Source organism: Etheostoma cragini, chromosome 15, assembly GCF_013103735.1.
Source record: "Etheostoma cragini isolate CJK2018 chromosome 15, CSU_Ecrag_1.0, whole genome shotgun sequence".
NCBI lineage: Eukaryota > Metazoa > Chordata > Actinopteri > Perciformes > Percidae > Etheostoma > Etheostoma cragini.
This window is the reverse complement of record NC_048421.1, coordinates 1,303,319-1,314,029: the sequence shown is the minus strand read 5'-3', so window position 1 is coordinate 1,314,029 and position 10,711 is coordinate 1,303,319.

Genomic DNA, 10,711 nt, shown 5'->3' with positions numbered 1-10,711 from the left:
AGTTGAAGGAAACCCCCCCCTGAAGGACCCGTCCAGTGCACCTCGCCCAGTGAAGGACACGCTGGGGCTCACAGGCGGGTCGTAGACGAGTCTTTGCACAGCGCTGCGGTGCTCGTTCTGCTTATCAACTCTCAAATTTGTTTGTTTTGTCTCAACAGCAGAACTGCTGGGAAACTACAAAATGAGACCTCGGCTCCTCTTATCATTACACCTAATGGACTAATGTTCATGCTCATGAGGATTTGCAAAAAAGAATCATCACAGCCTTTAAATCTGTTTTTTTTTGTGATCAATTTTTATTTATTTAGAATTTAAGAACAATTACAAACAATTACACTGAGACATAACGGACTAAGGGACTAAAAGGGCAAAAAAAAAAATTGATTTCTGTAGGATTGACCTAATTTCTCGTAATTTCAGACGTTTATATAAAATTACTTTTTAGTAGTTATTTTCTTTTCCTAGCATAAATAATACATCTGTGACATTCTCTCTTGAATTACATAATATAACTCGGTATCAGAATGCATCAGAAGTGTACAAAAGTTACAATTTAGAAAGCGGACGTTGCTGAAACAGCAGCAGGTGTGAAAAGAAAACAGGACACCTGGAAATTCAGTATAATCACACAAATATTCCAGGAGGGTTTTAGTGGTGATCTGCTCAAAAGAAACCCATTTTTCAGGTAAACTTTGAAGCATCCTGTGCTGAAATTCATCAGGTTCGCTGACACGATCATATTCATTTTACAGAGACAGGCATCAGAATAAAGAAGGGTTAAGTTCTTCATTAAACACACACTTGAATGTTGTTGTTTGAGCCACACTCCCCCGCCCACACCAGCGTTTATGTGGCTGCATGTCGTGTTCATGGTCGACGGCTAATTAAATGTCAGAGTGGGGCTTGAACTGGCTCTTTTTGGACCCACAGTGTCGTGCCCAAACCTCTCATAAAGGACTACATTCACAAAGGGCCAGCCAGTGAAAGTAGCGGTCCTTCCTGGGGTCGGCTAGATCGAGACCAGATGCTGCAGACTCTTCCCTCTGCAGCACATCAGCCCAACACAGCGCTGGATCTCCTCCGTTACTTGTTTTCTCGAGTTGAGAAAGCATTTTCAACCAACCCACGACCCACTTCCAACATGTAAGGGGAAAAAGCTGTTAACCCTCGAGTTGTCTTCCCGTGAAAATTAAAGGTCAACACTTTTATCGACGCTCTTTAATCAATGTTTTTGACTTTTTCTTCCGTTTTTTGGTCCCTTTTTTCAACACATTTCTCGCCGTTTGTCACTTTTTTTCAACAACACTAAGTTATTAACTTTAGTTTCACAGTTATTTTTGGAATTTATGGACAATAAACCTCATTTATAGGAAATTATACCTAATGTTTGAGTTAGAAAAGCAGAAATTAGGAATTATTGAGACTAGAATTAAAGGAATGGATGTTGATGATAATCACAGACTGGAATATGTCAACTTTTACTCAATACTATTTCAACAACACTTCCATTTGTTTTACAATGCTATAAAATTGAATTGAAGGACAATCCACAGATAAGGGACAGATACAAAAATAAATCGTCTTCTCCTTCAGGGAGGACACACAGAGATTCAAAAACACCCCAAAAGGCATTGTGAACCAGTATATGAATAATTAACACGTTATAGAAGGACATGTGAAATCATGCTTAAATGTAATTTTCCCATTACAATAAATAAGTTATGCATTGTAATGCTGTGAGTTAAAAAGTGCTTAATGACTCAAATCATAATTAACCCCTGTGCTGTCTTCCCTGTGACCATGAAAAACATTTTTGTTGCTTTTTACAAAGTTTTTTTCATGAGGTTTGTGTATTTTTTGGTATTTCTGATGTCGATTTTGACGCTTTTCCCAACATTTTTCACCCGTATTTCAACTTCCTTAATTTCAGATATAAAAAAAAACTTTAAAACGGGTCAAATTTGACCCGAAGAAAACACGAGGATCAAAAGAGGTGCTGTGGTCTTAATTTTAAAACTTAACTTGCAAAACTTACTAATTAAAACTATTACCAACGAAAAAAATCCTCGGCCCGCCACGCGAGCTGAACACAAATCAGAAACCACAGCAAACAGCTGACGTAAGAAGTAGTTTACCACGTTTATCAAACACGTTGTTTGAAACTCACGTGACAAGTTGCTGCAGTCATGAAGTGGCGAAGTCATTCTTTGTCCCTATCTGGCACCGAGTCCCCCGGCCCGCTGTTAAAACAACACAATGACGCCATTGAAAGATGCTATCTCACCTTGTTCCTGTCCTGGTGTCCAATCACCTGCAGCAGTTTCCTCTTGACCTCCGAATATAATGGGCCCCCCCTCAGGGGAGGGCTCAGTGGTCCACACCACTATTGACAACTATTTTGGACGATTCCAGGATATGTGTCCCATTTGCATTGTTTTATTTATTTACAGAAGGCCGAAAGCTAAACTTACTCACATGAACTGACAACACGGAGGAGCATGAAGACCGAAATCTCCCGAAACACCAAGTTGTTAGGGTTACAACTGTTAGGGTTTCTGTTTTTATTTGGTCTCTGTATCCTGTTTTCTGTTATTTGTTCTTGTGTTTGTGTCTTTTCTCCCCGGTCTGGTGTTGTTGGTCCTGTCTCGTGTTCCCCTGAGCGTCTGCAAGTTCTGTTTCCTGTTTTATTCTGAAGTCTGGCTTTTGTCTCGTCCTGTCTTCAGTTTTACTTCCTGTGTCTTCCCACTCTTGCGATTACCTGATGTTTTCCACCTGCTTCCCCGCCCTCTTGTCACCCTCTTGTGCTGGTTCTACTCCAGTTCTCTAAGAACCAGCTGGATCTTCCCCAGCCTGAGAGCCAGCAGACCGGTGGTTCCCTCCCCAGACCACGGTGGTTCTGGTTTCCCATCCACGTCCAAAGCTAACATTAACAGCTCTCCATGGTTGACAGCTGTTTTTGAACGTCATGGTAACCCCGCCCCCCCAGCACCTGACATAACCGGTTCTTATCTCTAGACCAGCGCCACGTTGGTGCTGAGTTGGAACCCGTGTTCTCGGCCCAGAACCAGGTTTGTATGTGTAGAAAAGCAAAGACCCGGTTCGATATCTGGCCCTGACTCCGAACCAGCACCAGAACCGCCTCGGTGGAAAAGACACACAAGATGGACCAGTGTTGGTCATGTGTGTGTGTGATGTGTAATGTCCCCGCCTTATACGCTGGGCCGAGGAATCTCACGTACAGATTCACACAATATACCGAGTCAAATAATACAATTTTTAACTGGTATACACAATCCTACACTTGGTGATATCAGATAATCATCAAACCTCTGGAAACACTGGAACACACACCTGTACCTGCTCTAATGATTGGGCATTGCTATTTGCATGTTTGCATGTATGTGTGTCTCTTTTGTGTTATTCTTTGGGAGTCAGGTTGTCTATGTGTGTTTATGTTTGTGTGTTTGGTTTGTACCCCTCTTGTTGAGTGTTGTGTGTACTTTGTATCTGGACCTTGAGTCTGTAAATTAAAATAAAGACTGAGTATCTGACTCTGAGAGCCACGGACCAAGGGCCAGTATTTGACTAATTGGGACTCATGAAGGACGTCTACTGCTGTTGGTGTGTTGATGTATGAGGAGACCTAAAAGTGTCCCGGAGCTGAGTGAGTGCTTGTTGTTCCAGGTTAGGATGCTTCTGCACACAAGGTTGTCAGCAGCTGCAGGGGGGTGGGGGGGGCAGTTGTCACTGTTGATGAAGGCTTTGGACCTTGAAGCGAATGTGGACGTCAAATCGGATCAGCGTTGTCGGTGTGAGGCTGAAAACAAAACTGCCCAGTTGGAATTACCCCAAAATAACATGATTGATTCCACCCAACGCTCTTTGCCAAGTACAAATCTCTACTTTCATTAATTTTGGGGCGTCTTATTCAATTTTATAGCATTTGAAAAACAAATGGAAGTGTTTTTGAAATAGTATTGAGTAAAAGTTGACATATTCCAGTCTGTGATTATCATCAACATCCATTCCTTTAATTTTAGTCTCAATAATTCCTAATTTCTGCTTTTCTAACTCAAACATTAGGTATAATTTCCTATAAATTAGGTTTATTGAACATGAAATCCAAAAATAACTGTAAAACTAAAGTTGATAAGTTAGTGTTACGTAGTGTTGAAAAGGGCACACAAAGTGACAAACGTTGGAAAAAAGGGACAAAAATGTAAGAAAAAGTTAAAAACATTGATGAAAAGCGTCAATAAAAGTGTTGATTTTCAATTTTGACAAAGACAACACGAGGGTTAAGTACAGTATTGAAGTGTACTTCGTTACTATACATCTCTGCTTATAATGAGTCACGGACGTAGCGTCCCAGACGGTAACAAAAACAGTCAGTGTTGACTTTTGGTTTGAAAACACGTCTCCGGGTGTGTTTGTTTGACCCGTCCACCCACCGAGCCGCCGCTGCCGCCTACGCACATTTGTGGGTTCTTATCTTGTTTGCTCGTTGGTTCACGCCCACGATAATTAGAACGGCCACAAACACAACTACCAGCGTGGGTCGTTAAGACGCTTTCACTGTGCAACTATACCGACGTTTTTATTTGTTCAGGACCAAACCAACTGCCATATTTCGGAAAAAATAGTGGCCTGTGATAATATTAGTCCTTTTGCAATGTTTTTTTCTATCCTCCACATCCTTTTTCGAGCTATTATTATTATTATTATTTAATATTGTGTGTATTTATATTGTCTCCTAGTATTTCATGTATATTTATATTGTGACTGATTTCGCTGCTGTAACACCATAATTTCCCATTTTATTGTGATCAATATCCATCTATCTATCTATCTATCTATCTATCTATCTATCTATCTATCTATCTATCTATCTATCTATCTATCTATCTATCTATCTATCTATCTATCCATCTATCTATCCATCTATCTATCTATCTATCTATCTCTCTATCCATCTATCTATCCATCTACCTATCTATCTATCTATCCATCCATCCATCCATCTATCTATATAATCCACCCATTTATATCTATCTATCTATCTATCTATCTATCTATCTATCTATCTATCTATCTATCTATCTATCTATCTATCTATTTATCTATCTATCTATCTATTTATCTATCTATTCCACTCATCCATCTATCTATCTATCTATCTATCTATCTATCTATCTATCTATTCCACTCATCCATCTATCTATCTATCTATCTATCTATCTATCTATTCCACCCATCTATCTATCTATCTATCTATCCATCCATCTATCTATCTATCTATCTATCTATCTATCTATCTATCTATCTATCTATCTATTCCACTCATCTATCTATCTATCTCTAGAGTTTTAGAGGCTGCGTTGGTAATTATAAATGAAAGTTTCAACAGCGTTTTGGTTATAAACTCAGGGGACTCTCTCAAGACCGATTCCCAGAGAGAGCAATGTCAAATACATAAGAAGAGAAACAGTTTGATAGATAATGAGACAGATTTAAAACATATGGAAGGTGATTTATTCCCGGCAGAAAGCGTGGACTCAATCTGATCAAAATGTGTCATGCTCCCAGTTCCAAATGAGAGCTGTTTGCAGACTCCAGATGTTTTGGCATTAATTGACACTTTCTGTAAGCACATCCACTTACAGTACGCTCTGACTGGCAAAGAGGCTTTTTAGGGACTGAATGAGTTCATCTGCCCAATGCCTTGCCTATTAGATGAGGTCATGCTTACTGATTCAATATCCCACAACATCACACTCCAGAAGAAGTCACCGTCGTGAGCATTTATTGATCAAGCAAATGGTTTTCAGGAAGGATTGCTGTTAAAACGCCGCCCAAAAGATGGGAAGAAAAAGAGCTGAGTCAAATGTGAGAAACCAATTTTCAGGCCATGTCTAGAAACCAGACAGACAGAAGTCTGAGAGACTGCAACCTGGAGGAAATACCACGATCAAACAAACCAGTAAATCCCAGTGCTAATGGAAGCGTGAACATGACTTGACCTGAAAAAGCCTCACAGAGGAATCTCTCACACTCGGGGGTTATGGAAAGGAGGTCTCCATCCATTACATTACATTTGTTTTACATTACTAGTCATTTAGCTGACTTACAATTGTATTTCAGAGCAACTAGGGGTTAAGTGTCTTGCTCAGGGACACATTAGTTTATGTATTGCTGTGGGATTCAAACCCAGGTCTTCCAAACCAAAGGCATGTGCCATCACCTCCACATATCACCTAATGAAACAAGCCACTAAATCCCACTGCTACTGGAAGCTTGAACATGACATTACATGTCATTTAGCTGACTTACAATTGTGTTTATGAGCAACTAGGGGTTAAGTGTCTTGCTCAGGGACACATTGGTTTATGTATTGCTGTGGGATTCAAACCCAGGTATCCAACACCAAATCACCCCCACATATGACCTAATGAAACAAGTCACTAAATCCCAGTGCTACTGGAAGCTTGAACATGACTTGACTTGAAAAACCCTCACAGAGGAATCTCTCACACTCGGGGGTTATGGAAAGGAGATTTCCATCAATCAAAATCACACAGTGGAATGTAAACAAAGTCGAATGCAGAGCTTTTTTCCTGCGGGATTAAATGCAGCCAAAAGCCTCAAATATGTCTTTGTTTTTGCATTCATTTATACCATTTTTTTTTAGCATGACATCTTGTTCCATCATGATTTTTATGTAGTGGGAAAGACTCGCTGCTCTGGTTCCTCCCAGCTGTTATGAAAAGCAACACGCTGAGCTGCGTGTTTGAGTTACAGTGTGTGATGACATAATAAATCATGCTTACTCAGGACTGTCAAATGAAAATGTAAGCCAATGCACGCTCACATGGTCTTTTCATGCTGACAAAACAACAAAAGTAATAAAAAAAAAGAGTTTTGAGTGTATTTCGAAGCATGTGTGCTAGTGGAATAACCTCATTGTGTGCTTCATTATACATGGGAAGCTATCGGCCAAAGTCTTCATCTTGCAACAAGCGCTGTGTTGTGCAGTGCAATAACTCAGAGTTAATAACATTAACTTAACTGTGACTTCTCGCTCACAGACGTGTGCAGAGATAAACAAGGGTGGGTCTAGGTTTTCACTCAACACCTCTTTTGTGTTCCCACCGCGAGGGACACACACGCTCCACAGTCTGAAGCCGAGGATCAGCGAGGTTCGATGTATGTCACTGGAGAGTTTTGTTAATAGAAAAAATGTGGTTAAAATACAACAGAGGCCAACTTTTTAAAGCAGTGCATGATTTCAGATACGGTATCTCTAATATAAGCTGTACACATTAGCATGTCCAGCTAACTAGCTTGCTACCTTCAGATCAACAACAACTCATTGTTAACTTTAAAGTCCCCATGCCATGATCCTCTTTGGATGCTTTTATATAGACCTTAGTGGTCCCTAATACTGTATCTGAAGTCTCTTTATATAGACCTTAGTGGTCCCTAATACTGTATCTGAAGTCTCTTTATATAGACCTTAGTGGTCCCTAATACTGTATCTGAAGTCTCTTTATATAGACCTTAGTATAGGCCACTAGAGCCCAGCAGAATAAATATGGCTATGTAATATGAACAATGTATTAACCACATGAACATATATGTGCAATGTAGTAGCAGTGACATTATACCAGATTAAGAATAATATATAAAGATATATGCAGTGTTTTATGAGGATATACAAATATCTCACGTTGTCTGTAATGATGATGGCGTGTAAGGAACCAAAATGGTCAAACGTAGCAAAGCTAGCTTACATATATAATAAAGGTGATTGAAAGTAGTTGTACATGCTGCAGTGTTCATTACAGAGGCTGCGTGACTTCATTCTGCTGTGATAATCTTCTCTCTCGCTCTCTTGACTTTACTGTGCGACTGTGTGAGTAACCGCTGCATTTTTCCTTTTGTGGTCAGGCTTCGGACTGCGGGAACTAATCCACACAGCTGTGGAGCCTCACGGTAGAAAGCCTCCTCTGTTACTGAAAAAAACACAAGAAAATGTAATGAAGTGAAGGACAAAGGGCTCTGCTACCAATGAAACCACATTCCTGTAGGCCGGAGGAATGAGGAAAAGCCAATTACTGGATCTTGGGGTCACATATTTCCTGTTGTGCCTTTCATGGAGGGTATCTTGTCATCACAAAGTAATGGTTTGGGTGAGATCTGGATCAGGAATGACAGGATAATGACAAGAAATGAGACCAGCCATGAAGGGGGCTTGTTTGCATTTCTTTAGACCAATCACAGTGGTCTTGGGCGGCGCTGAGCTCCGTATGCAGCGATGGCGGCTCTGCTAAATAATCTCAGGAAGGAAGTTGTTCTGGGGGAACATCTGCACCCTGCAGAAGAAAACTCCACATCCAATATTAAATGAAGTTAACTGTTGGCACAATACACTAACGTGAGCGAATACATGGTTTTACCAGTGTTTTACCGTGTGGACTTTCCTCAAAACTAGCCACTTTTAGCATGTAGCTTACTAGCTCGTTACTAGCAAGCTACATGCTAGTTCATTCCTAACCCTTTTAAAACACAAAAGTCTCAAAATAGTGTAGCAAAGTTATTAATTCCACGTACCATTAAAAGGCGACTTCTCATTTAGCTAGTTGTTTCCATGAGATAGGCTTTTCTGCAGCATGAGCGCCATCTATTGGTGCTATTCCACAGACTTTAGGGTACATTATTACACACTTTCACCAGTCTGCTTCGGCCCGCTTCATGCAAACTGGAGCTCTTTGTGGTGACGAATGTGATTGTGAAACACTGTTCTGCTATTTCCTGGAATAAACGGCTGCGATAGCCAACGAAGAGCGACGTTTTTCGTCCGTAACACAACACAACGCAAGAGATAGCGTACACAACCGCTACAATAGCATCATCTGACCGATGGAGGCAGCAGAAGATCAGAAACTCCCTTGTTGTGCAAGGTAAAATGACTGTTTTTGTCAAAACTCCTTCAATCATCTTTCCCAAAGGGCTGCATGTGAAACTAAGGTGTCTTAAATCCATTTAGCTGCTATCCCCGTCCAAAACAGGACACTGCTTAGCTTCCGTGTCGGTGTAGCCGCTATCCGCTATTTACTGTAGCTAACACTCTGATTATGGAGAAGCAGCTCATGCAACTACACTAAACACACATTCAAACTATCCATTCAAGCCCAAATTACAATGGTGTTGGTCATTAAAGCTAAAGGAACTTTGTGCAACTTTCTCTGAGCAACAGAATTGGGTGTGATACATATTTGTTTTGCATTTTACAGCCACAAAATAATATAAACAACCCCAAAATACTCACTCCTGTTCAAAGTCCCATCTATGGCATCCGCTATGTCTCTCATTGCGACGTAGAAAGCATCCATTACGGAGCCATTAGTTCATGTAATGTGTTATTCCCAGCAATCCTCACAATCTCGCCTCTGTTCAGCCTTTCCGCTCTGAGGGGAGAGACTGCAGGTCAAGCAATGATTGCAGACAGGGTAAACACAGCGCATGCTGAAAATATTGAGTCTAAAATAGTCATTAAATAAAAAAAATAAAAAATAAGAAGCATTTTAACTTTGTGTCTACCGTTGTACTTTCAAAGATCTAACAAAGGATGTTTAGTTTGCTTCATCTGTGGTCAGGTCAACGCCCCAAAATTCCACTTTTGATTCAAAATGAAGCCTCTTTTTGTTTAAGGAAGCACTGATTACATCTTGATTTCCTAACTTAAGGTTAGCCAAGGTGTTGGAGAACAAGTAATTTTCTATGGGGGGGCTAACTGCTCGCTCGCTCGGAGGGGAGGGGTTGGAGGCCGTGCGGGAAGCAGCATGACTCACTACTCTCACGACAAAACATCTGGAAGCTGGACTCACGTGTAAATAACGTTAGATCAAACAACATTATTCAAACAGACATCATGTCAACTCCCTGATAAAGTTTTGATAATGGGTTTTTGCATAGTTTCAGGCGTGGAATTTGGCGTTGAAAGAAAACAAATCAAACACACCTACACAAAAGGAGTCCAGCATGATGACTAAAGAGTCCAGCACACGCCAGACTTTCTCCCACGTAAACACTTTAATTGATCTGGTTCGTGTAAGCCGAGGAGTGGAAAGCAGGTTGTGTTGCCGCGGTTATGACTGTGCTGCGATCAAAAGGATAAAAACTCACAGTGTTGGACAGACATGAACTACACAGGTCTGGGGATTACATCATTACAAAATACACAGAAAAGCTGCAGAAAAGTAATGTTCATTAGTACTGGGGCTGGGTATCGTTAGGCAAGGCGGCTTTATTTGTAGAGCCCATTTCAGCAACCGGTCAATTCAAAGTGCTTTACTCAAAATCAGTTTAAAAACAAAACCAAAAAAAATGTTAAAAAGAAAAACATTAAGACGGATAAAACCCTAACCATAACCTTAACCCCCTAACCCTAACCTAACTCCTAAACTATCAAAGAGATCATCCAATCATCTCCCACCAGCTCAGTTGGGATCATGCACCTTATGATGTCACAAGGGGCAAGGTTACCGCCCGTTTCTCTGCTTTGTCTGCTAAGAGAAATTGCACCCCCCCGCCCCGATGAGAGAGAGACATTATAGCCTCAAATGAGAAAAGTGTCAGATACAGTATTAGGGGACCACTAAGGTCTATATAAAGAGACTTCAGATACAGTATTAGGGACCACTAAGGTCTA